General features: G+C 39.4%; 1 protein-coding gene across 1 annotated transcript in view; it reads left to right on the top strand.

Moving 5' to 3' along the window:
* Positions 1-1398: 1398 nt before the first annotated feature.
* myo3b (myosin IIIB) overlaps positions 1399-26907 on the top strand; it is a 568489-nt gene continuing 542980 nt past the window's right edge. The window contains exon 1 of the mRNA XM_060827913.1: positions 1399-1479. The gene's annotated coding sequence lies outside the window, so the exon portion shown is untranslated. The remainder of the gene's footprint in view (positions 1480-26907) is intronic.

Raw genomic sequence — 26907 nt, 5'->3', positions numbered from 1 at the left:
GTGCACTGTTGTTTGTCATTTTTATAAATGACCTGGATGAGGGCACAGAAGGATGGGTTAGTAAATTTGTGGAAGACATTAAGGTCAGTAGAGTTGTGGATAGTGATGAAGGATGTTGTAAATTACAGAGAGACATAGATAAAAGAAGCAGAGCAGGGCTGAGAGGTGGCAAATGGAGTTTAATGCTGAAAAGTGTGAGGTAATTCACTTTGGAAGGAGTAACAGGAATGCAGAGTAGTGGGCTAATGGTAAGATTCGTGGTAGTGTAGATGAGCAGAGAGATCTCAGTGTCCAGGTACATAGATCTTTGAAAGTTGCCACCCAGGTTAATAGGATTGTTAAGAAGGCATATGGCGTGTTCGCTTCTATTGATAGAGGGATTGAGTTTTGGAACCATGAGATCATGCTGTAACTGCACAAAACACTGGCCACACTTGGAGTATTGCATATAGTTCTGGTCACCACATTATAGGGGGAAGCTTTGGAAAAGGTTCAGATGAGATTTCCGTGAGAATGGAATAGTTTGGTTAAAGGGGCTTCAGATTGGTTCCACAGGTTGGCGCAACATCAAGGGCCGAACAGCCTGTACTGCACCATAATGTTCGATGTTCTATATTCTAATCAACCTTTTCAGAAGTGTTATGATGCATACCTGGAACCGGTGGGACTTGATCCTGGGACTTCTGGCTCAGAGATAAGGATGCTATCACCTTGCCATAAAAGCCCCTCAACCCAAATTATGTACTTATCTCTCAGAGTGAAATCTGTTCATTCGATCTTTTCCATAAAATGACTACCTTCAATATATATAAGGCGAATCTCCTGATATGGACTTTGCGCAGCACGTACCACAGGGCAACAGCCATTATACAGGAATAGCATTTTTACGTCAGCTGTTCGCTGAGCAATAAACTGGGCAATGAAGACTTTTATGACTCATTTCTGTGTTTTATGATGGGCATGTACAAATATTATGACTGGAGAAGTTTTGATTAAATTCGAAAGTAAGTAAAGCTGTCTCTTTATCTTTCCATCCCCCTCATAATTTATACATATCTTCCAGCAATTATTATAATTTCCAACCGCGTTGCATTGCTTCCCCGGCAAGCATCTCCCGTACTGAATTCTTAGTGGGCTCATCAAATTCTGGTGAATTATTAAATCTAAGGTGGAGTTGTTCACCTGGAAGGCAGCTGGTTACGGCGGTCACGTGCAGAGGACAGGTAAGGAGACAAGCCTCGCCTCCTGTTGGATGCGCTTCTCGAATGGAACTTGTTGGCTCTCGGGACGCTCCAAAGCCGAGAGCATGACAGGCGCGCGCCGGTCGGCGGGGGCGCGCGCACCCAGCCAGCGGGCCTTCCTCCAATTAAACTTTGCGAACTATGTTCCAACTTCTGCAAAATCCTTCCTCTGAGGCGACTGGTTTGTTTCAAGTTTAACCCTGGGAAACCGGGGCCAGCAAGGACCTGCCGGATCACGGTAAAGCTGAATTTCAGAATTTGGATGTTTTGTTTCTCTCTCTCTTGTTCTTTCCTTACTTTGAGGTCTTTATCCTCCCACGCCAGGGATGATCGACTTAGAAGTTGTTTTCAATTGTCTGAGGTGCATGTACATTTTGGCGGAAGCTGTCACAATATATAATAATATTATATTATTTATTAGTTTGTTTGTTGCAAAATCACGGGGGATGTCTGCTCGCAGGAGAGCAAGTGGACAGTCCTGTAAATTAGGATGCTGTGCCAATGATGACATGCCTATTGCTGGCCCACCCACCCCACTCCCAAATTTAGTAGTACTGGTGGGGGAGGCACTTGAGACCCTCAAGATGACAATTAAGCCCAAATAAGGGCCACATCCCACTATAACCCTTACTTAACAAATAATGAGAGATATTAGCGCTCAGCCTGCAGGTGGAAGGTTTAGTCCTGTGGGCTGCTGGCCAGTTAGATGGATGCTTCCCTCTGGACTCCTGGTCGCAACAGACACCCATCCCCACAGCTTTGCTTTTCAATGTTCACCTTTCATGTTCTGCCTTAACCAACATGCCAACACCACCACCAGAACTTTTCATTTTGGTCTCACAGAGATCATGGATGTACTTGAATGTCCAGGTCTATTGCTCAATGCCACCTCCTTGGCCAACTTCTGTACCAGCACTGTCCACCCCCTCCTGCTGGTGCTACCAGTCTGCAGAGTGCTAGAGCATAGGCCTAGTGCTGGAAAAGAAAAACTGGTGTAGATTTTGTGTAGCTTTGATAGTACAGACTCAATGATGTGAAGGGCCTATTCTGTTCATATAATTCTGCGGTTCTTCCTCCTGGAGACTGATGGAAATCCTACCTAACACTAATTAAATGGCCTCAGCCAAAAAACAACTTCAAGCAGGGTGAATTTGTGAAGTAGAGATTTATCGTCATGGTTTGACCAAGCCAGTATTTCAATGTCAGATCATGAACATTCTGAGAATCTGAGGCAGGGGCTCATCCTCTGTGTCTACTTTACTTTTATTTCTATCTTTTCTCTTATTTTTCTTACTACTTGTAGAATCAGTCGCGCGAATGGCATTGACAGCGACAAGTAGGCCAAGCGTTGACTCGTGGAGGTCTCAGAGGTGTGTTTGGATTCCCTGCAGCTTCTGCAACAATGAAGCAGACCTAGTGCTGACTCATGGTTACTGCTTTGGAGGCACTTTTGGTCCAGTATGAGACCATGTGGCATCAGTGGTGGCTGTATAGGTGAGGTGGGCCTGAGGTGGTCTCATGGTGATGGCAGAATTGAATTTTGGCTGGTGGAGTACCTGGCAGCATCGGTGACATCTGCATTGGCGAGGTCCAGTGAGGACATGTAGAGATGAGAGCATCGATGGCGATGAAATGGCGCCGAACAGTGGCGACTTTCGTTCCAGTGGCAGTGACATGGCGTAGGGACTTGTGCCTGGCCACTAGACGCATGGTCCATGATGGAGCACTTAACAAGGAGGGCTGTAAAGCTGAACACATTTTTCTTAATTTCTTTGTTCTTCTGCCTTTATATTCTATGTTTTAGTCTATTTTTCCATGTTTTAAGATGGCGCTGAAGAGTGACGACACTTGGCAACACTTTTTCTTGTCCTCTGTAACAAAATACACATGACAATAAATAAATCAAATCAAATCAAATCAAGTCATTCCAATTAGGTGTTATTACTGAATTTTATTCACCTGGACCATAACCAACATTTCCACACTAAGGCTGGAATTGGAAATTCACGATTTTGGGGATTTTTGATGGCTATGTGGCTATCACATTGGCCTGGAATAGCTCGAAAAAATAATGTGGAGTACAATACTTACCCTTTGTTAAAAATCTATAAATAACAGCAACTTGTGAAGTGGAAGAGGCACAGTGTGATTTCTAGGTTCTCACAAATTGCTGGTTGAATTGCATCATTCCACCTTAAGCTTGTGAAATGGCATCTCACCAGAAACTGTTGCTGTTTTGATCCCCTTAAAAACCAATACGTTTTAAAAGGAATTGTGATTATAACATTCATTGTAAAAGGTGGAACATCAGGTTGCAGTTGTACAGGACATTGGTGAGACCACTTTTAGAATATACCATACAATTCCAGTCATCCTTCTATAGGAAGAATGTTGTTAAACTTGAAAGGATGCAGAAAAGTTTTACAAGGATGTTGCCAGGACTGGCAGGTTTGAGTTATAGGGAGAGGTATAATAGGCTGGGGCTTTTTCCCCTGGAGTCTTGGAGGCTGAGGAATGACTTAATGAGGTGTATAAAATCATGAGGGTCATGAATAGAGTGAATAGCCAAGTCTTTTCCTAGAGTCCAAAATTATTGGGCAGAGGTTTAATGAGAGAGGGGAAAGATTAAAAAAAAGACCTGAGGGATAATTTTTTTTCACGCAGAGGCTGGTGTGTGTATGGAGCAAGCTGTCAGAGGAAGTAGTGAAGGCTGGTACAATTGCAACATTCAAAAGGGATCTGGATGGGTATATGAAAAGGAAGGGTTTAGGGGAATATGGCTGAAAATGTGTTGCTGGTTAAAGCACAGCAGGTTAGGCAGCATCCAAGGAACAGGAAATTCGACGTTTCGGGCCAGAGCCCTTCATCAGGAATGGATGAAGGGCTCTGGCCCGGAACGTCGAATTTCCTGTTCCTTGGATGCTGCCTAACCTGCTGTGCTTTAACCAGCAACACATTTTCAGCTCTGATCTCCAGCATCTGCAGACCTCACTTTTTACTCTTTAGGGGAATATGGGCCAAATGCTGACAAATGGGACTAAGTCAGATTAGGATGTCTGATTGGCATGGACAAGTTGGATCAAAGGGTCAGATTTTGTGCTGTGTGACCGCATGACTGAATTGCAAAACAGAGTTTCACATCTTGAGACTTCTACTTGAGCAAGAAAACAAAACTCACCAGACTAAACACATTTAATAGGCAATTAATACACTAAAGTACAGAAAATACACTTCCTCATTGATGCCACCTAAACTACTTTATGACCCATTTGTACATTATGCCACACTCTCAGCAGCTATGTAAACTCTGAGAAAGTGAGAACTGCAGATGCTGGAGATCAGAGTCAAAAAGTGTGGCGCTGGAAAAACACAGCCAGTCAAGCAGCATCCAAGGACCAGAAAAGTCAACATTTCGAGCATAAGCTTCATTAGGAATGTGGAAAGTGCCCACGGGGGCTGAGAGATAAATGGGAGGGGGCTGGGGCTGGGGGAAAGGTAGCTAGGAATGCAATAGGTAGATGAAGGTGGGGAGTGATGATGATAGGTCGTTGATATGTAAACTGGTAGATTAAATTCCAGATGTCTCCTGACTTTGCAGCAGGTTCCTTTCTTCCTACTACTCCTTTTCCAATGTCCTTTCAGTCATTTTTGAGTATCACCAAACTGACTTTTGGCAGCAAGACTCACTCTGATGATTCCTTGGCCCTTTATTCTACACAAGTTCTATCCCTCAAGAAAGAAAGCAATTCTCCTTGGCATCCTTCTTTTGAGCTAACATAAAACCATTTCTTCTTCTGCTTTGTCTAGCAGCAAATGCTTTGATCTTTCTCTCTGTGTTTGAGAGTCTATGCCCAGAAAGACCAGTGGATTCATCTTTTATATCAAGGTGTGAAAATTGGCACTTGATTATTTTTTAATGACCATGTATATTAACACCACACTTGTGCTATCCACAACTTAAATTTGTGCATGTGCATTTAACTGTATTTGCCTTTAAATTTGGTGTGGCTGTGAAGGGGGGAGGTGGTGTGGCTGCTGTGAAGGGATGAGGAGGTGGGGGTGTGAGGGGACATCTTCCCCCCACCCCCCCACCCCCCTTTCCAATGTCCTCAGAACTTCACCACATTCTCATTTACCCCACCACCCTGTCCTCTGAATTCCATTTCGATATCCCACTTCTTTTCTACACATGAGCAATTGCTATGCTTATGATACTGTCGGAATTCTATGTGATAACGTAGTGAGTGTAGAATTAGCAAAATTCTGTTTCCAGTTTGGTGCAGGTGAGGGTGTCAGCAGACACTGCCATTTTCTATAGGTTTTTGACTGGGTCTCTTTCCCCAGTGACAACATATCACATAAGCCTCTCTTTGGTCATTGTTTACCATAGAGTCATTGAGATGCACAGCACAGAAACAGATCCTTCGGTCCATCTCATCCATGCCAGCCAGATATCCTCACCTAATCTAGTACCATTTGCCAGCACTTGGCCCATATCCCTCTAAACCCTTCCTATTCATATACCCGTCTAGGTGCCTTTTAAATGTTGTAATTGTGCCAGCCTCCACCACTTCTTCTGGCAGCTCATTCCATACATGCACCACCCTTTGTGTGATTTCACCATCTCCCACTCTATGACATGTTTTACCTTGAACTACTGGAGACATTTTAAAACATAACTGTTCACGTAAAGTCTTAGTTTCATAACAAAACAAAATAAACTTGTTGCAGAAAGATAAGACAAGTACATAAGAATGTAAGTAGGAGAAAGTGAGGACTGCCGATGCTGGAGATCAGAGCCAAAAATGTGTTGCTGGATAAACGCAGCAGGTCAGGCAGCATCCAAGGAACAGGAGAATCGACGTTTCGGGCATGAGCCTTCTTCCCACCCCCCACTCCCATGTCCATCAACTTGGCATCTGACAAGTACCAACCTCTAAGAACCTTCTGATCCACTTACAGGATGCTTCTGCACTTTAACACTCTACCTCAGGCTCTTTGAAACTGATCATTATATCGCTGATGCAAATATACCTGTGTATACAATGACATGTAACCAGCTCAGGGAGTATACTAGACTGCATCTCTGGACAGTTTGCTTGCTGTCATAGCATGCACGCACTCTGAGCCTAACTGCATTCTCCTGTCCAGGGATTTGGAACTGGCCAGGCAGCTGCTCAAGGCAGTCAGAGTCAGAATGTTCTCCACATAAGAGGTGAGGAGCTGAATGTTGTGCTGCTCATCACCTGTCTTATCTCTTTGGTGTATGGTAGCTGATTTCTGAAATGAGAGAGAGGCAGGTTTTACAGAATGTGAAAGTAGGTGGCACAGTTGTTGCCTTGTAGATGGGGAGATGTCCTGAGTGAATGAGTAGATGGTACACAGGACATGCAGGGATTTGGATGGGTGACAGTGAATGAGTGAAGGTGTTGCAGGCAATAGAGTGAGCCTCACTGTGAGGTGGATACAGTAGCAAAGAGTGATGGAGATATTGAGAGAAAATGGTGTGCTTATGGAGGTGGAGTGGTGTAGATCATTGACTTCCCTTCTACATTGCTGTCGATTCTTCCAGTTGGCTGAGACTGCAATGACCTGGGTGGTCAGCCTGGACCAGGTCTGGTATCATGGCCTCCACTGTTGGTCCGTGGGGAAGAGGATGCCTTATTAAGCAGTGCCCACAGACAGGTGTCAATTTAATCCTGTCTGTCAATTCTGGGCAAATTCTGGGCAAGGCATTCAGACTGATTGTGCACCTAGAAAAGCACTACCATCTCTTAAGAATGGTGTCAATTCGAGGAAATCTGGTGAGAGGTGAGTTGTTCAGGAATGGATGTGTCAAGGTAAGGCTAGAATTAGCAAGAGGGAAGCATTGGCGTTGGGCAGGCAGTTAATGAAATGAGTTTGATAAGATATGATGAGGAAGCTTACTAGATCTTGTGGTGAAGTACCCTCCAAAAAGTTTGATGCACCTCTCACTTAGCCAAAATATTATAAGATTCAGCCCATTGTACCTGGTTTCTAGTCATTGATTAAAGCAGCTAGAGTTTTTATATGGCTGGATTTCAAATAATTTCTGAAATAGACATAACAATTGTACATTTTGGAGGTCATTTCCTCATTCAAAAATATAAATCAAAATATCATAGAATTATAATTATTTCCTGAATTGTTCACTTGCTGCCTGAAGTTAGACAGATGCTAAACAGCTTTGCATTCCATAAAACTGAGTACCTTTTAAAAACGAACATGATGCTGTAAAACAAGTATCCCCAAAGGTATACATTAGAGAAGCATTTAGGCTCTGCAGGAGTGCAATCAATCTTCTGGTTAGTATCTAAAGGAAAAAAAAATCTGAACAAGGGTCACTGGACCCAAAATATTAACTTTGTTTTCTCTCCACAGATGTTGCCAGACCTAAGTTTTTCCTGCAATTTCTGATTCTGATTTCGAGCATCCACAGTTCTTTGGATGTTTGTTTTTAAAAAAGTAATCTATTCAATTGTGTGGTGATTTTTTTTGATAAAAGTACTGCTTTGTATCACAGGCATTTTTTTTAACACAGGAAGGGATGGTCTCAGAAGCTAAATGGTTCAGAACCCCTGTTGTTGTGGCCTGACTTTAACTAGCTAGTTTGCATTTGTGGCCAACAGATAACTTAGTGAAGCACTCCTGGAACTACCTCATTATTCCCATTAGCTGAATTCAAAATTGCCTTGATGTTTGATCACTGATTTTTCATTTATCCTCAAGACAAGTCAACAATTAATAATTCTTGAATCCACTATTTCTCCTTTTCAAGCTCCTAATCTGAGAATGTCTTGGTCTTTCATCCTACCGTTTTGTCATTTTATATCTTCTGTGTTCAATCTAGAAGCATATTACTGGCTGCTCTGAACTATTCTATCAATCCTGGATGTCCATTTTAGCAACTCCATCTTGTTCAACTGAAATAAAAGACAAATTACTTTTCAGGTGGTAGTAGATAATTTCTCAGTGTTCCTGCATTATGAAGGGAAAATAAAGTGGTCAGACTTGGAGTCTTGCTCAGTAGTAGCATTTGTGCCTGAGTCAGAATGTTATGGGTACCAGAATCACTGCAGAGACTCAAACACAATCTACATTAGTATCTCAGACCAGGACTAAGAGAATACTGGTAATACGGTATTCTGGATGATACTTTAACCAAGATCCCTTCTGCTCTCTCAGGTGGATGTAAAAGATTCCATGGTACTATACAGAGAAAAGTAGAGTTCTTTTTGAGTTTGAGCTAATGCTTATAGTTCGGTGAACACCAAACGAAGTTTACTTGACTGCTATTGGTGGGGCTTTGGGAACAAATTAAATGCTGTGTTTCTTAGTTACTGTGATGTCTATATTCCCAAAATATTCCATAAACTTTAAAATATTTTGGGATATCCTAAGGATATGAAGAATGCACAATCAATGCTTTCATAAACTTCCCATTCTGTAATGCATTCTTCCTTCAACAATCAGACTGCATTGGATTTAAGTTGGAGATTGGTAGAGTTGCAAATTTAATCTGACAGGAAATTACATGGGAAAAGTTGTTTGACAATATGTAAATATTCATATTCTTATAAAATGTTTTTAAAATGACAATCAAAGTTACCTTGAGATATGTTATAATATGATGTGAAAAAACCAAGAATTACCTCAAGAAACCAAACCTATAAAAAGAGAGGTGGGACATACCACCAGTGCTTCACCAGAGACGCTCACTGAAGATGTTACTTAGTACGGTGACGAAACGTCTGGAAACAAACCTTCAAGCTCAGCGAGCTAACTTACATACTTATCATCCACCTGAGCTACCAATCTTTTCAAAAATCGCTATTGATGTGGAGGTGCTGTTGTTGGACTGGGGTGGACAAGATCACAGTCACACGGCACCAGGTTATCGTCCAACAGGTTTATTTGAAATCACAAACTTTTGGAGCACTCTCCTTCATTAGGTGACTTCAGAGGCAGTGTACTCCCAATGGAGCACTACAAAAGCTTGCAATTTCTAATAAATCTGTTGGACTATAACCTGGTGTCGTGTGGCTTCTAACCTATGTCATATTATGCCATTGCCTTTAACGTTTTTTTGTACAAAATCAAACAAGCAATCTGGATATCTAAAAAGCTATTGTGATGACTATAAAAGTAACCACTGAACTATAAGACTTTTATGGTTTTATATGCCAATGCTTTTTCCATATAATAGTTTTGAGATATCAGAACATTGATCTCTGTGCAGTCACGGTACTTTTATGGAAAGAGGCTCAGACGTGTGAATAGTTGAGATTGAATTATTTGATATATTTTGAAATTAAACATTTTGATCCTTAAGCAAAGTTCACTGGGAGCAATACCGGCTGTGATTCCATTGGGAGTACGCTACCTCTGAGTCAGAAGGTTCTAGGTCCCACTTCTTGACCTTGAACACAAATATTGATGTTGACACTCCAGTATAGTGTTGAGGAACTGTTGTTGAAAGTGCTATCTTTCAGGTGAGATATTAAAAAGGGCCCTGCCTGCCATCTCAGATGGATGTAAAAGGCTCCATGACATTGTTTTGAAGAAGAGCAGGTGAATTACCGCTCATATCCTATCTAATATTCATCCCTCAAACAAGGAATCATTGTAATTTTACAGTTTATTGGACCTTATTGTACATGACCAGCCTGCTATATTTTCCATATTAAAACAGTGACATTACCTCAAAAGTACTTAACTGGTTGTAAAGCACTTTGAGACATCAGCTAGTCAGATAGGCGCTGTATAACGGCAAGTCTTTTGTTTAGTTTACAAAATGGAAAATGGAACTGTACAATTCAATGATATCATTTGTAACAAAGATGATTCAATCTTAGACCTGAACTAAACAGGATCCAAGTTTGTTGAAACTCATTTAATGAATTATAAAATAGTATCATTTAAATTTGTAATCGAACGATGGGCTTCTAAGCACATCTTGGTGTTGACAAAATGTTCAGCATTTATTCAGTACTTTTCAATGAGTAAATTTATGCTCTGAACTCCAAAGAATAAATTTTCATGAACGAGTAGTTAGCATAATCATCTGCTTTGTCATTATCAGACTAGTTTAGACATTTGAATAGTTTAAAAAGGTTCATAATGCCATTACAATAGGGTGTGAATAATTTATTAGTGAGATCAACATCTATCCCCCGGGACACCTGTTACTTAGTGATGGTTCAGAGAAATATGGATGAACAATTGAATTAAGTGAATTCATTAGATTGCTGTCATTAAGATTGAATGCAGTTTACACAAACGTTTATACTGTATATGGTGCTTTATTTTCATGGTTAGATTTTCATGAAACTTTGTCATTATGGATCATTGTAACCTTTCTTGATGTTATGCTGTAAATTAGTATACTGCAGACAAGCTACTGTTGATTAAGTAAAGATACAGATGTTTGGATAAAGGTTAAAGTGTACAAAGCTTTTAATTGTAAAGCTAAACTGGATGTATAATTTTTATTGTCAAACCTTGAGGTATTCCACGCACATTTGAGAGGTACAGGCTTGTGTTGTTGCTGCTAGTATCCTCCGAATAATTTGGAACTATATGAAGCTCCCTTCAGTATTAATACATGTATATGTTTAATCAATTAAGAAAAATTCCATAGGTTAGATCCATCGTCAACTAGAAAGATTAAAGAACAGAGTTAACAAAGTCATTGTGAGCCCAATAGAAAGTGAGTCTGGAGAATTAGAGTCATGGAGATGTACAGCATGGAAACAGACCCTTTCGTTCAACTTATCCCTGCCAGCCAGCTATCCTAAATTAATCTGGTCCCATTTGCCAGAATTTGGCCCATATCCCTCTTAAACCCTTCCTATTCATATACCCATCCAGATGCCTTTTAAATGTTGTAATTGTACCAGCCTCCGCCACTTCTTCTGACAGCTCATTCTGTACACACACCACCCTCTCCATGAAAAAGTTGCTTTTAGGCCCCTTTTAAGTCTTTCCTCTTTCAACTTAAACCTATGTCCTCTAGTTTTGAACTCCCTACCGTGGGGGTAAAACTTTGTCTATTCACCCTATCCAATGCCCCTCATGACTTTACAAACCTCAATAAGGTTACCCCTCAGTCTTCAATGCTCCAGAGAAAATAGCCCAGCCTATTCAGCCTCTCCCTAAAACTCAAACCTTCCAACCCAGGCAACATTTCTGAACCTTCCTATAGCAGGGAGGCCAGAATTGAGCACAGTATTCCAAAGGTAGCCTAACCAATGCCCTGTATAGCTGCAACATAATGACCCAACTCCTACTGATAATGGGAAGCAAAGAGATGGGACAATTGAACTGATATTTCCATCAGTTTTTACTACAGAGGATACAGTTAACATTCCAGAAGCAGCTATAACTCAGGAAAATTACTACCAACAAAGTAGTGGTAATGAGTGAATTGTTGGAACTGTGGGCTGAGAAGTACTTGGGTCTTGATGAACTTAATCTTAGGGCCTTAAAAGAAATAGCTAGTAAGGCATGGGTTCTAATTTTCCAAAACTCCCAAGACTCAGGGAAGGCACCATTAAGTTGTTGAGGATTCATTATGTGCTGAGGATATAAAAGAACAGATGGTCATATTGTACTTAAATTTCCATCAGCATTTTATTAAGTAACACATAAAGAGTTACATGGAAAATAAAAGTCCTGGCATAGTGCACTGATTGGCTGACTAGAGGAAAACAGTTCTGATGAAGCATCACCACATTCAATATTAACTCTGCAGATGTTGCCAGACCTACTGAGTTTCACCAGCAACTTCTATTTTTGTGACAGAAAGCAGAGTAGTCACAAATGGGACTTTATCAGGTTGGCAAGACGTAACAAGTGTGTGCCATAGTGCTTGGTCCTGACATGCCTGAAAAACTTGTCAGAATTCTTCAAGGAGGTGACAAGAAAGTTATATAAAGGAAAACCTGTGTACAATATCTGTTTGGATTTCCAGAAGGCCATTAACAAGGTGCTGCACAGGAGATTGCTAAATAAGCGCCCATGGTGTTAGGGGCAACTTAGTGGCATCTATAGAACTGATGGCAGATGGCAGATAGTGAGGATAAAGGGGTCTTTTTCAGGATGACAACTAGTGAACTTGTGCAGGGTTCCATGTTGGTGAGCAGACAACAATTCATATTATATGTAAATGATCTGGACAAAGGAACTGACGGCATTGTTGCTAAGTTTGCAAATGACACGAAGGTAAGTGGAGGAGCAGGTTGTGTTCAGGAGGCAGGGAGGCTGCACAAGGACATGGACAAGCTAGGAGAGTGGGAAAGAAGTGGCAGATAGAATATAGTGTTGAAAGTGTGAAGTTATACACTTACATAGGAAGAATAGACCATTTTCTAAATGAAAGGCTTTGGAAATTGAAAGCACAAAGGGAATTGGGATCCTAGTTCAGAATACACTTAAGGTTAACCCGCAGGTCCAGTTGGTAGTAAGGAAGACGAGAGCGGAGATGTACTGCTGAAACCATATAAAGCTCTGGTCAGACCAGACTTGGAATTTTGAAAGCAGTTTTAGGCCCTGTAACTGAGGAAGGATATACTGGCTTTGAAGGTGGTCCAGATGAGAGTTACAAGAAATATTCCAGGAATGAAGGGCTTGTCATCTGAAGAGCAGTTGAAGACTCTGGATCTGTATATGATGGAGTTTAGGAGGATGACAGGGGGCTGACTGAAACTTAAAAAGTACTGAGAGGTTTGAATAGAGTGGACATGGAAAAGATGCCTCCATTAGGAGGAGAGACTAAGATCCTAGGACACAGCCTTCGAGTGAAAAGGCCACCCTTTAGCACTCAGATTTTGAGGAATTTCTTTAGCCAAAGGGTGGTGAATCTGTGGAATCTGTTGCTATAGAGGCCAAGTCATTTAAGATATAGGTTCTTGACTGTAAGGGGCTCAAGAGTTATGGGAAGAAGGCAGGAGAATGGGGTGAAGAAATATATCAGTCTTGACTGAGTTTGCTCCACAATTCAATCAGTGGAATGTCCTGATTCTGCTCCTGTGTCTTATGATTTTATAGACCTCAACTGGTCACATTTTACATAAGCAATAGGTGAAAAGACAGAAAGAATCATTGCTAAATTTTTGATGATGCAAAGATAGGTACAAAAGTAAGAAGTGATGAGAACTTAGTTACGAAAAGATAGAGTTAAGATAAATGAGTGGGAAAAGGTATGGAAAATGGAGTGTAATATGAGAAAACATGAAATTTTCCAGTTTAGCAGCAGGAATTATAAAAAAAGTTATTGCAGAAATTTGAGATGCAGAGGGATTTTGGTATTCTTATACATGAATCACAAAATGTTAGTCTTCAGGTACAAGAAATAATTAGGAAAACTAATATAATGTTATCAGTCATTGCAAAGAGAATTGAATACAGAAGTATGTTAAAAGCATAAGAGGCAATTTGAATGAACCATACAAGATCCTGAAAGTGCTAAACTGGGTAGATGTGACCAGCTAGGTAGGATGTTTCCTCTTGTGTAAGAATCTAAAGCTAGAGGTTGGTTTAAATGTAAGGGAACACCCATTTAATATAGAGATGAAGCAAAACATTTTTCAGCATGTTTCTGAGCTTTTGAAACTCTCTTCCTGAAAAGGCTGTGGAACATAAATCTCAGATGTATTCTACGGCAGAAGTGGATAGCTCCTCTGTAAGCAATATGTTAAAAGTATAGGGTAAGATACCCGAAGAGTAGGCTGGAATGCAGATTTAAGAGTACAATCAGATCAGTCATGATCTTATTAATTGGTAGAGTGTGCCCGATGGTTTATTCCAGCTCTTTGTTCAAATGTTCTCAAAAACAGGAGCAGGAACTCAATTCAATTGGTGTTCTTAGATCGTTGAATTGAATTAAATAAACTTGCAGGCAAATTAATTCCTGTCAAATTTATTGCAAAAGCATGAGCACATTTTTGTCACATGGAAATTATGACGGGGGAAAATCTGAACATTTTCTGTTGCCTGCAAGTTGTCTGATTCTATGTTGGAAATCCTTGTTGAAGTTTTGCTCTCAGGACAATTGTGCCACAATTTTCCCAGAGCATTCAGCTTTGGTATTCTCCTTTTGAGTGCATATAGGTGACAATTCTGATTAAGAACTTAAGCACATAAGAAATATGAGTAGGAGTGGAGTATTTGACTCTTTGAGCCATTCTGTCTTTCAATGAGATGATGGCTGATCTGATCATAACCTTAATTCCATTTTTCTGCCCCATAATAATCCTTAACATCTTTGCAGCTCTGATCAGTCTGGCCTCGAATATATCCAAAGACCAAGCCTCCACTGCTGTCTGGAGCATTTATAAAGAATAGACCTTCAGAATAGATTTTTCTTCATCTCCTGATTAAATGGAATACCCCTTATTTTTAAAGCCATGCCTTCTAGTTCTAGACTCGTACATAACAAAACATTGTCCTCACAACTACCCTGTTGAGCCTCTCCTTAGTCTTAGATATTTCAATAAGTTCTCCTTTTACGAATATAGGAGCTGAAGTAGACCATTCAGTCCGCCATGCCTGTTCAGACATTCAATAGGTGGTCAGGTTATTTTGGATCCGATGATGTCTAATGAGGCAGGGTTTAATAAATGATGACAACGTAAAAGATCCCCTAGGAAATTGTGATCATAACGTGGTAGAATTTAGCGTTTAGTTTGAGAAGGAAGAACTTGGGTCAGAAGCAACTGTACTCAGCTTAAATAAGAGTAATTACAAAGGAATGAGGGCAGAGCTGGCTGGATTCAACTGGGAAAGGACTTTAGCAGCCAGGACATTTGAAAAACAGTGTTAGACTTTTAAGAAAATAGTTTATGGCTCCAAGCAAAAGAGTGAGGAAGAATAGTTCTCGGAAGGGTATAAACCATACACTAGGGAAGTTAATGTTAGAACCAAATTGAAAGATTTTGGTGTCCTCATCCAAGTTCAGCAGGTAATAGGAAGGTAAATGGAATGTTACAAAATTAAAAATCACACACAACACCAGGTTATAGTCCAATAGGTTTATTTGGAAACACTGGCTTTTGGAGCATTGTACCTTCATCAGGTGGTTGTGGGTTGTGCCACAACCACCGGATGAAGGAGCAGCGCTCTGAAAGCTAGTGCTTCCAAATAAGCCTGTTGGACCATAACCTGGTGTTGTGTGATTTTTTTTTTTAACTTTCTACATTCCATCCAACACAGGCATCTCCAAATAGAATGTTGATCTTTATTTCAAAGGGAATGGAGTATAAAGGTAAGAATTTTGCTAAGCCTATGCAAGGCACTAAGCAGAACACAAAATAGAATAGAAAGAGAATCAAAGACTTTGGGGAAAAGGGAGAAAAGTGGAGTTGGGGGTTATCAGATCAGCCATAATCTCATGGAATTGCAGAGTAGACTCAGTAGACTGATCTACTTCTGCTCCTACATCTTTTCATCTTCTTTACCTTGGAATATATCCAGGGTTGCATTTAAATTCAAAATTGATCTTGTGCTTACAAAGATTGGAAACCACTGATTTAGATTGCCTGGCAGTCACCCATTTCCTTTGTATTTGTATGCTCCTAACCTGAAGTGTGACTACCTCCCTGAAGACGCTATCCATTTAGTTCTCTGCCATGCAGATGCACAATAGTGGCTCCAGTCACTACTCGCATTCTGAAACCCAGAGCTTAAGCTTGTGTGGTCTTCTTGCAGATGTGTTTTGTAGGACACTTGGTATACCTGTGATTTCCCATTACTTAGCTGACATGCCATACCATAACATAAAAATTTTGCTGTTACAATTCGAGCGTGTAAAGTAATTCCTCACCTATCCACTTCCATGGTACCACCATAACAGGCATTGACTTGAGGCTGAAAAGATATGTAAAAAAGAACAGGAAGGACCTCTTTCCCCTCTTTACTGAATGCCTTTATTTACCAAACTCCTACTTTTTATATGCTTTGTGTTGTATAATATGTGCATCCACAGCATAATTGAATAGTTGTTCAATCTTGCCTCATAAGATAATCCTTACAATAAGTTATAACCAATTAAGACCATTCTGCAACTTGATTATTATAGTTTTTTGAGAAATAAAGTTCAGATTAGTGTGTTTTTTCGTGATTCAGACTGGAGCAAATGTATCACTAGATCTGGCTGATGTAAATAAAGTGATACCATGACTCACTGGCCTCTGCCAAATTTGACCTCAGCTCTAGGTTCCTCATGGAGATAAAGATATTAAGTTTCCTTTATCATTCTGAAATAGTTTCTAAAACATCTCCCCAATCCATTCACCCTCATACCTAACAAGTACAAGGGACTTATATATTTCACTAAGATTGCATTTTGCCATCCCAATGGATGTGTCTGCAAAATCTCTGGCCTTATATTCATCTTTATAGTTTTTCTTAAAGTCACAACTTGGTCTCTTTGAGTTCCTTTTGCCCACAAGACCCTGCTACAGTTGCACTAGTCCTTGTTCATTGAAGTGATGTATGATCTGACTTCCCTTCCAGAACCGCCCCCCCCGTTGTTTGACTGGTATTATAATGTATTATAACCTCATCTCAGGTACTGTTCCTCCCGTTTTAAAGCAGTATCATCACACCCTTCCTCATCTGGCCCTTCCATATTTGCAAACCATCTCATTGTCAGAGTTCCTTTCCCTTCCACATTGAAGATATAGTCACTTGTCATATCCGTGCCAAACTTTCCTGCAATTCTGTTTCAATCTGTTCAACAAATGTGCATGTCTGTCAAAACAGTGAAATAACCCTAACCAAAGTGAAAAATTATCTCTTATTCTGACCATGACATACTACTTTATTTGACCTCTCTGCAGTCTTTGACATAGTGGAAACTCAAAGGAAAAAAAAGTCTTGTGATGGCACAATTCGAGGTACAGTTTATGATTCCACTAAGCATAAGCATTCTGCATCCAAAACAGCTTTGACTTTGTGTTCCTCTTCAAAAATTATGAAGAGAAATTCCTTTTATTACAAATTTTAATCTTCAAGATTTGTTCTATTTTTATATAAATATGAGAAAATTAGTGGGGAAAATTAGGTTCAACAACCTGGGCAATTTCAGAGAAAATGAGAGGTCGCGATGTATTATGTTCATGGAGGCCATTTTCATGGATTTCACAATCAGACTCTTAACCACTCCATTACTATTAAACTAGAATTTAGACTATAGACAATAGACAATAGACAACAGGTGCAGGAGTAGGCCATTCTGCCCTTTGAGCCAGCACCACCATTCATTATGAACATGGCTGATCATCCTCAATCAGTATCCTGTTCCTGCCTTATCCCCATAACCCTTGATTCCACTATCCTTAAGAGCTCTATCCAACTTTTTCTTGAAAGTATCCAGAGACTTGGTCTCCACTGCCCTCTGGGGCAGAGCATTCCATACACCCACCACTCTCTGGGTGAAGAAGTTTCTCCTCAACTCTGTTCTAAATGGCCTACCCCTTATTTTTAAACTGTGAGTTTAAGCTGCATATGATGGCTTCAGCCACTTACATGCTTATGCTTATGATTATGGGATAATAAAAATTACAATGCCAATTTTACACAGGAGAATAATTGTGATGTGCATTTAGTGAACATTGCCCTTACTGCATGACCTGAGTCCATCTTTGATGGATGACATCGGTCTTAGGTGGCCATTAATGGTAATTGTAGGTGCACTGCTCACCTGCAAATGTGAGTTTGATGCACCTTATAGTCGTCACAGCGGGACCCTGCAAGGAACAGATTATGTAACTATTGCTCTTTTTCTTAATTGAACCAAGGCTAGGTATTTGAATATATTTAATCTCTGATAGCAGTACGGTAGAGCAAGCAACTTGCATTTTTTTTTTGCGTAAAAACCTTCTGTCATGATTGTTAAATAAACAATGGAGATTTTTCATAAATTCAGGAGCTTCTGTTGCAAACTCTCCATTTGAAATAGATCCATAGGTAAGTCATTTTTTCATGATGTTTAAAAATCATAGACGCCATTTGGCCTATCGAGTCTGCACCGACCCTCCGAAGAGCACCCACTCAGACCCACCATCCCTACAACTCTGTATTGGCCAATCCGCCAACCTACACATCTTGGACTGTGGGAGGAAACCCATGCAGTTGCAGGAAAAACGTACACATTTCACAAAGTCACCCTCGGCTAGAATGAACCCGAATCGTTAGTTGCCACCTCCTGTGCCAACTCGTGAGAAAGACTGTGATGCTCTTTTAAAAAAAACAAATCTACTTTCTTTGGACTGTTCCACTACCACCTTTCTGATCAAAGCTGGGTTCAGCTGTTCATTGAATTTTAATTATCAACCAACCTTGAACTCTGACCAAGGTGTGCATTTTAAAAAAGTTCCACCCTGTGTTCAGGACTGATAACTTTTTTAAAAGCTTGCAAAAATCATATAAAAGATGCCGTGGTGGGAAGGAAATTGGTCATGTAACACTCAATTTATTTTGTGCGAAAAATTAGCCCAAAGTGCGTGTGGATAAGGATTATTCTTTGCACCGAGTCTATGTCGGAAGTGAGCGAGTTCCAGTTAACAATTTCCAAGTGTTCAGTGTACCAACGTAAAATAGGCATTACGCCGTCGACTATTCTAATCGGGACACTAAATCAGTTTTAGAATTACACTATCAAATCGAACGTAAATTGGATCTTGGGATTTTTTTCGGGTCTATGTCACACTCGTTATCCTCTTCAAAAGACGGCTGGAAGTTGTCTGTTAAAAGGTAAGTAACATTGTTTTTAAACTTGCGTTGAGTGAAGTAAGATGTGTCGCACCCGGCTGCAAAACAAAACTGCAAGTTGTTTTGCGGGGCATGGCTCACATTTCTTACATACTGTCTGCCCTCCGATCTTGTGAGTCTTTCTGTGTCTCTGAATGGAGAGTACCATCAGGAAGCGCAGAAGGAATCCGCAATTCGCCTGTCTCATGCCTTGGGCTTCAGGGTCTGCAAACCTCACACAGATGGATTCAGCATGTGCTCTGGACATTGTTGTAGTTTTGTCACTTTTTTTTCTATTGTTAATAGGGAATTAATTTATTGACCACTGTTTTTGTTTTGCTTCTCTAACTCATCTCAAAAGTTGTCCATATGTCTGTAATTTGTTTAACGGATAATAACGATAGAGCAGGGGAGTCAAATGTGGAGTATTAAATATCTTTTTGTGTTATGTTCACAATATCTCCATCAGATACTGATTGCCCAAATTTGGAATCTCATCATATTAGAATAATGGAAACGTTCAGAGATGGCTCACTGGGTTGAGATTTGGGATGAAGGAGATGACTCATGAAATAAAGTTGATCAGGTTTCTGTGCTTATTGGAGGTCAGCAGAATGAGTGGGTGGCGATCTTATTAAAATACATAACATTCTGAGGGGGTTTAACAAGGCAGATGATGAAATCTAGAACTAGAGAGCATAGTTGCAGAATAATGGATTTGCTACTTTAAAACAAATGAGGAAGAATTTCCTGATGCTCATTAATGTTTAGATAATTTTATTTTTGGAGGATGGGTCATTAGAATTACTCAGCAGAGGTGGCTATTTTTTGATTGGCAAGGGATTCAAAGTTTGTATGGAACAATTCTTAGGAACAGTCCTTTCATATTTTTGATTGATAAGGGAATCAATATTTATATGCAACAGTCCTTAGGAATAATCCTTAAGTATGGAATGTAAATGGTGCCTTGGAAATACAAGTTTATTTCTTTGTAGTAGCCATTTCAAATTTAGTAGCAGAACTAACGAAATGTAACCTTTTAGTAGAGGAGAGAAAATTGGGGCATGCTTGAGATATTTAAAGTTTTATTTAAAGACCTTAAATAGAGTATAGGTCACAATCTGATCTGATTGAATGGCAAAACAGAATCTAATTGGGGCATAGGCCCACTCCTGCTCCTGATCTTTAAGTGCACTGATTTTCTGAATTCTGCACTGATTTATTTACAAGATTATTTGGTAATAACCTATTTTTTGCTGTTAAGTATGATAAAACAAATATGTTTGTACAATTATTCTGCAGAAGGTGAGAGTATCTTGACCAACGTTAATCTCTCAGCCAATATCTGAAAAACAGACCAACTGATTAACTATTTTATTGCTGATTGAAGTACTTTTGCTCCGTGCAATAACTGCCCTGTTTTACACGATTATAATGGTGACTAATACTAATACAGTGAAGTACTTTGACATGTCCTGTGAATGTAAATGGTGCTATGGAAATATCAGTTTATTTTCTACAGTAGCCATCTCGAATTTAGTAGTAAAACTAAGGAAATGTAACCTTTTAGTGGAAGAGAAAAAATTGAATAGGGCATGCAATTCTTTGAGGGGGGAGGGGTGGTAGGTCTTGAAAAATGAAAGTGAAAATAGATTTATTTATGGCAAGATTAGAGAACATTAATATGCCCATTTAGTGCTATGGTGGTGACTAGTGGCTCACCTCCTGATTCCCTTAAGCATCTCCACCATTTTCAAGGCACAAAGGAAGAGTGTGTTGGAACAGCACTCAAGAAATGTGGTCCTATATAAAGCTGTCTGTCTATTTACCTGCTATGTTCCCTCTAACTATCTATAGGATGCATTGAATTCACTGAGCCAGACGTCTTGGTAACATCCAATCTGTGATTTTGGCCTCCTACAAAGGCAGCAGATGATAGCAGCAGTATCATTTTGAAGACATCAAATGAGCTTAAAAAGTGTGAATTTTTTCCTTCATCCTTAAAATTTTGTTTCAAGTTCACTGATTAGAATCCTAGGATCTGCTGCCCTGGGCATAAGGTTGGATTATAAAGGGCACACCCAGTGCATTGACTACAGTGAATTGCAATGAAAACTTACTATCACTTACTCAGGACAAATAGGGAGGATAATAACAAATAGTGTGGCCGCATTGTTTTCTCCATTCTGAAAATGGAGATATCTACATTGACGTTCTCTCTCCGTTACAATAGAGAATACAATAAGTTCCCAATCTTGAAGAAGATGCTTTCAGCAACAGCAATCTTGAATCTAGGCTGAATTGCAATGGTTTAACATTGAATGTTAATGTGTTGTCTTCCTAATCTATGGATCAGTGCTGATTGGGTTTTGAGTTCTGACCTTGCCACTGTGATTGTGAAGAATGCAATACTTTGTCCAAAGCATGAGAATTGACACACTTTAGAACATAGTGCAACAGGTTTATTTCATCAGGTACCTGACGAAGGAGCCACCCTCAGAAAGCTTGTACTTCAAAATAAACCTGTAGGACTATAACCTGGTGTCATGTGATTTTTAACTTTGTCCACCCCAGTCCAACACTTTAGAAGAGGCTTTCTTTTTACGTTATTTAGAAATGCTAAAACAAGTTAATCTTTTCTCCAATTACTTGTGGACTGCTTGTTAAATTTTATTCTTAACATCTGTTTGAAATATATTAGCTCTCCACTTAATTATGAGCATGTTTCATCAAAATTATCTAATCTGTTATTATGACTTTATGCTGATCCAATTGCAGCCATCAGTGAAGAAAAGGTATAGATGTTATATAGTCTTGGTGTTATATGGTTTTCCAGTTCCAGAATCTTTTCCTCTTGTTCAACTTGACAGATGTGCAATTACTTTTATTCTTCCACATTTCTTTCCAATGTATCTTTTTCAATCCTGTTTGTCTTCTTTGAATACAATTCTTTCCCTGTATTCAAGCTTCTCCCAACTCTTTAACAACCAAGCTTACCATGATATTTCTTCTTTTAGTGTAAATCAGTTCTACAGTTTAGTGATGATTTTCTACTATTGCTGTTCCCACTGTAGGATCAAAACAGTCTTTTGAAGACTGATTTTTGGCTTTCAGATTATCCTTAGAAGTAGAGCAGATCTAAAGATTGTTTGAAACCAAACTGTTCTCTAAGCAGGAGTTTGCAAACTTTCTTTTATGCCCGTTAAAGAAATAAAAGATTAGGTGCTGGGCGGATGGCCAGAAACACAATTAAACAGTTTACCTTTATTCATGCCACTCCTACTCAAACCCACTGTACTCTTCCTGTGGCTGACATTACAGTAAACTCTAGGCCTGGAACAACTGGCTCTTCTGGGTTAACAACTCTCGACTTTTTCTACAGCTGAAAATGGAGAGAAAATAAATTACATAAACAACAACCTAAAATGCACGCATACGGGAGAGACCGTCCACAGAAAACTTTTCTCTATCTATAACAGAGTTCCCAATTTCAAACTCTGTTGTAGAGTTGGATGAATACAAAAGAGAATTTAATTTAGTTTAGACATTGTTGTCACAGCAGTCCCAGTATTTGTGGACTTGAAAACCAGGCCCAGAAAGTGGACATGTTGTGGGTAAGTCACACAAGTTACCTTTAATTTGGTGACATATTAAGAAATCTCACAGACAATCAAATACTGAAACAATGATTTATTCTTAATTGCAAGTAGCAACCATAATAAGTCCTCAAGTAAGCAAGTTAAGCCTCACAACTCAACTTGGCTATTACCTGATTAATGGTGGAATTTAGTTACCATTTCAACCAACAGTGTCTGTCTCTGGAAGTGTCTAGGGTTCGATCCTTGTGCAGTGTTCTTCGAAGTTCTGCTGCTGCATTGTGCTGCTGTTGGATTCTTAGACAGATTTTTGTCCTTCAGGTCTATGGTGTTACTGTATTAATGGTCTTTTCGATTCTTTCATCCAAATTGTTGGCCGTTCTTCTAAAACCATCAAGTTTACCTTCTTATCAGAAAATAATTTCTTGTTACATTTAGCACCGACTGTATGCTTGAATTCATGGCTTTTTTGCAGTTATTTCCTTAAATTCTTCTGCAGGCAATCAGTTGTCCTTGTGGCACGAAGCAGTCAATTATCAAGCAGTTGTCAAAACAGTCTTCTTCATGTAGCTTTGACTCCTCCTTCTCCCAAGTACGGCTAATTGCTTTCAATTCCTGTATAAGTCTGTTCTCGACCCCTAATATTTTATTCCAGTGTTATTGCTGCTTTCACTCAATGAAGAGTTATGAAAGTTCTGAAGTTTATAATATCTCAGGTTTTAGAAGGAAAATTAAGAATCTATAAATGAGCACAAGAAGTCATATACACAACTAAATAAGCTCTAAGTGTGAAAGTGAGCAACATTGCTTACTTCACTCTCCATCCTTCCAGTGTGTGGCTCGCATTTGCATGTGCGCACTCTTCCTTTATTCAATGATTGAATTTCCAGTGTCCAACATAAAGGAATAGCACAAGATATCATCAGGTATTATGACTTACTGTAACAAACAAACTACAAAGAACACTGATTAAACGTTAACTGTTAGGACCTAATACTCTAAAATACAGAAAAGAAAATCATTAATGTCTTAATGCATCTTGTATATGCACATCGCATAAATGTACATAATTTACAGCATAGTCTCCAGAGGATTAGACTTTACTGGAAAATAAAGTGCTGGAGGAACTCTGCAGGTCTGACATCATCTGTGGAGAGAGAAACAAAGTTAACATTTTGAGCCCAATATGATAGAGCTTCTAACCCAGACTTATCTTTACGAGCAAATTATGTTTTCCCTTTTTAGACAGATTCTGTAGACTTTAGCATACTCCTCTGCTTGTATAAATACAAAAGCTCCAAGTGAACAGAATATACATTGCACTTTTCAAAATACTTCCACAAGTATTTTGTTTACTGTGTGGAACATTCTTCATTGGTTATATTTAATGAACTCCCAATTTTTGCTCTTTGTAAGCATATACTTCACAATAGATCTTGGAGAAGGGAGGTGGCAGAATTTTCCCACAACAAAACCAATTAAGGTTTAACTCTTTTAAAGATTAGAATTAAATTAGTTTGATCTGAGATATATGTGCATCTGTTTGCAGAAAGATAAAGTATTTTAAAGTACACATTTCATATTGCTAAATCATTCTGTATCAGGAAATAATTCCTAGATATAACTTGATACCCTTTCAGCCAGATAATGAAGTACAGTAAAAGCCAATATTTAGTTTGATAATATAATACTTGTGCAGGTTATTAATGAGTTTGGTTGCCAAATCAATCAGAAAATCACCTTTAATAAGACTTGCTAATGTTCAAAGTATAGAATTAAATGGTTCACATCTATCCTAAACTAAACTAGAACTCATGTCTTGCCTTGTTTAGACTCAAAGTTGGGTTTTACATTAGGAGTTGTAGATTGGGTAATAATTGAAAGAAGACCCAGCGCTGGACTGAAAGATTGATGCTTTTTTATTGTAATTTTTCATTGTACTTTTAACGTTTGGATGCAAGCTTGAAAATAACAATGCAGATGTAAACCAAAATATTTGAAGTGGTTGTAGAAATATGTATGTTCTTTAAAAATATCTTGAAGTACTTAGTTATCATTGAGCAAATCCCAATATGTAGAAATGAAATTTGAGGCTATTGAATGTTAATTACAGATAGCTAATTATTTTTATAATTTGATCTCCTGTGCAAGTTGGCTGAACGATTACCATGGCAACTGAGGTGCTCTGCATTATATTTTATCCCTCATCAAAGTAACCTTCACTAAAAGCAATGCTTTATTGCAATGCATTATATCTTTAACAAAGCAACAAGAGGGATAACCATTTGTTTTCTATTCTAATCAGACATTAGGCCATGAAGTATAATTTTTATTTCACAAATGGAGAATACTTCGACTTAATATTATTGTTCTTGTTGAATGGTCTCTTTTACTAGTGAAGTAAACATTTTTCTCTGGAATTTCCTGTTCTGTTACCAGCAGTGATATAATTATTCAGAGTGAAAGGACAGGTTTAGTAATGCTGCAATAAAAATCACAACTATTGGAAATACTCAGCAGGTTAACTTGTCATGTGGGTGAACTGTCATCAGATTATTTCAAATTTTCAGTATCCGTAATATGAAATGCTTTTGTATTTGTGATTTTGCAACCTTTTTCTCCTCATGATCTTATCAATAAATCAATCCATACTGAGTGAAATTTGTTTTAATAAAATGAGATACTACTTCTGAGTCAGGAGCAGCACTGTGTGTACCATTTACAAGATGCACAGCAAAAATTCACCTTCCAAATCCCAATCACTACTGTCTAGAAGGAAAAGGGGAGCAAGTTCCCCGCCAAGCACTGCTACATCCGTCACAAACCTTCCTCCAGCCTGAAGAATATCCATTGGCAGTTATAATCAGTTCTGAAGAAGTCGTATCAGACTTGAACCATTGAATTTCCATGACTGCCAAACCAGCTGAATTCTTCTTACACCTTTTGTTGTTATTAATCATTATGATGTCCTGTCACTTGTTCAATTTTGGATACATGTTGTTAGTGCCTCTTTTATTCCATGAGCAGTAACTTTTATTGCAAATCTGATGTGTGGCTCTCCATAGAACGCTGTTTGGAAAGCACATTATATCAAAGCATTAGTCTCATTAACCCTCTCTGTAAACTCTTCAACAAACTTCAGGTTAGTTACACTGGAACAAACACCAAAAATATCAGAGAAATTTAGCTGGTCTTGAAGCAGCTGAGGAGAGAGAAACTGAATTAATGGTTTGAGTCCAATCTGACTTCTAGAAAAAAAAGCTTCTGAGGAGTCATATTGGACTGAACATTAATTCTTTATCCTGAATGCTATCAGAGCTGCTGAGTTTCTCCAGCAACAAAAGCTGAAATTGCTGTAAAATCTTAGTAGGTCTGGCAGCATCTCTGCTTTCATAGAATCACTACAGTGTGGAAACAGGTCCTTTGGCCCAACAATGCTGCACCAACCCTCCGAAGAGTAACCCACCCAGATGCACTCCCCCATATTTATCCCTGACAAATGCACTAACCCACACATCCCTGAATACTTTGGGCAATTTAGTATGGCCACTTCACCTAAGCTGCACATCTTGGGATTGTGGGAGGAAACTGGAGCATCCATCGGAAACCCACGCAGACATGGGCAGAATGTGCAGGCTGCACACAGACAGTTGCCCAAGGCTGGAATTGAACCCAGGTCCCTGGCACTGTGAGGCAGCAGCGCTCACCACTGAGCCACCATGCTGCCTGTGATTCTCTCCACCGCATCTATAGAGAGAGAGCAGAGGTAATGTTTTGGGCCCAGTCTTCTGAAGAAAGGTCACAGTGTCCTTCTTCAGAACATTGGAACCAAAAAGTTAACTCTGCTTTCTCTCCAGAGATGCTGCCGGACCTGCCGAGTTTTTCCAGCAATTTTTTGTTTTTGATTTACGGCATCCACAATTATTTGGTCACTTTTCGTTTACAGCTTCTCCAGCATTTTGGTTTCATCAGATTTCTAGCATCTAAATGGTGTGCAATCATCAGTGAACAATGCCCACTTCTGACCTTCCTGATGATGGGAAAGTAATTGAAGCAGCTGAAGATGGTTGGGCCAAGGACAGAACCCTAAGGAAGACCTGTAGAATTGTGCTGGAACTGAAGTGACTGACCTCCCGCAACCACATCCATTTCCCTTTGTAAATGTTTGGACCAAGGTAGCAATGTGGTCAGGAGCAGAGTGGCCCTGGTAGAACTCAAACTGAATGCCAGTGAGCGGCTTACTGCTAAGTAAGTGCTCCTTAATAGCATTGTTGAAGATACCTCCGTCAATTTAAAAT

The sequence above is a fragment of the Hemiscyllium ocellatum genome, chromosome 7 (genome assembly GCF_020745735.1).
Source record: "Hemiscyllium ocellatum isolate sHemOce1 chromosome 7, sHemOce1.pat.X.cur, whole genome shotgun sequence".
NCBI classification, from domain to species: Eukaryota; Metazoa; Chordata; class Chondrichthyes; order Orectolobiformes; family Hemiscylliidae; genus Hemiscyllium; species Hemiscyllium ocellatum.
The sequence above is the reverse complement of the archived record's forward strand: the minus strand, read 5'-3'. Positions and strand labels throughout refer to the sequence as shown.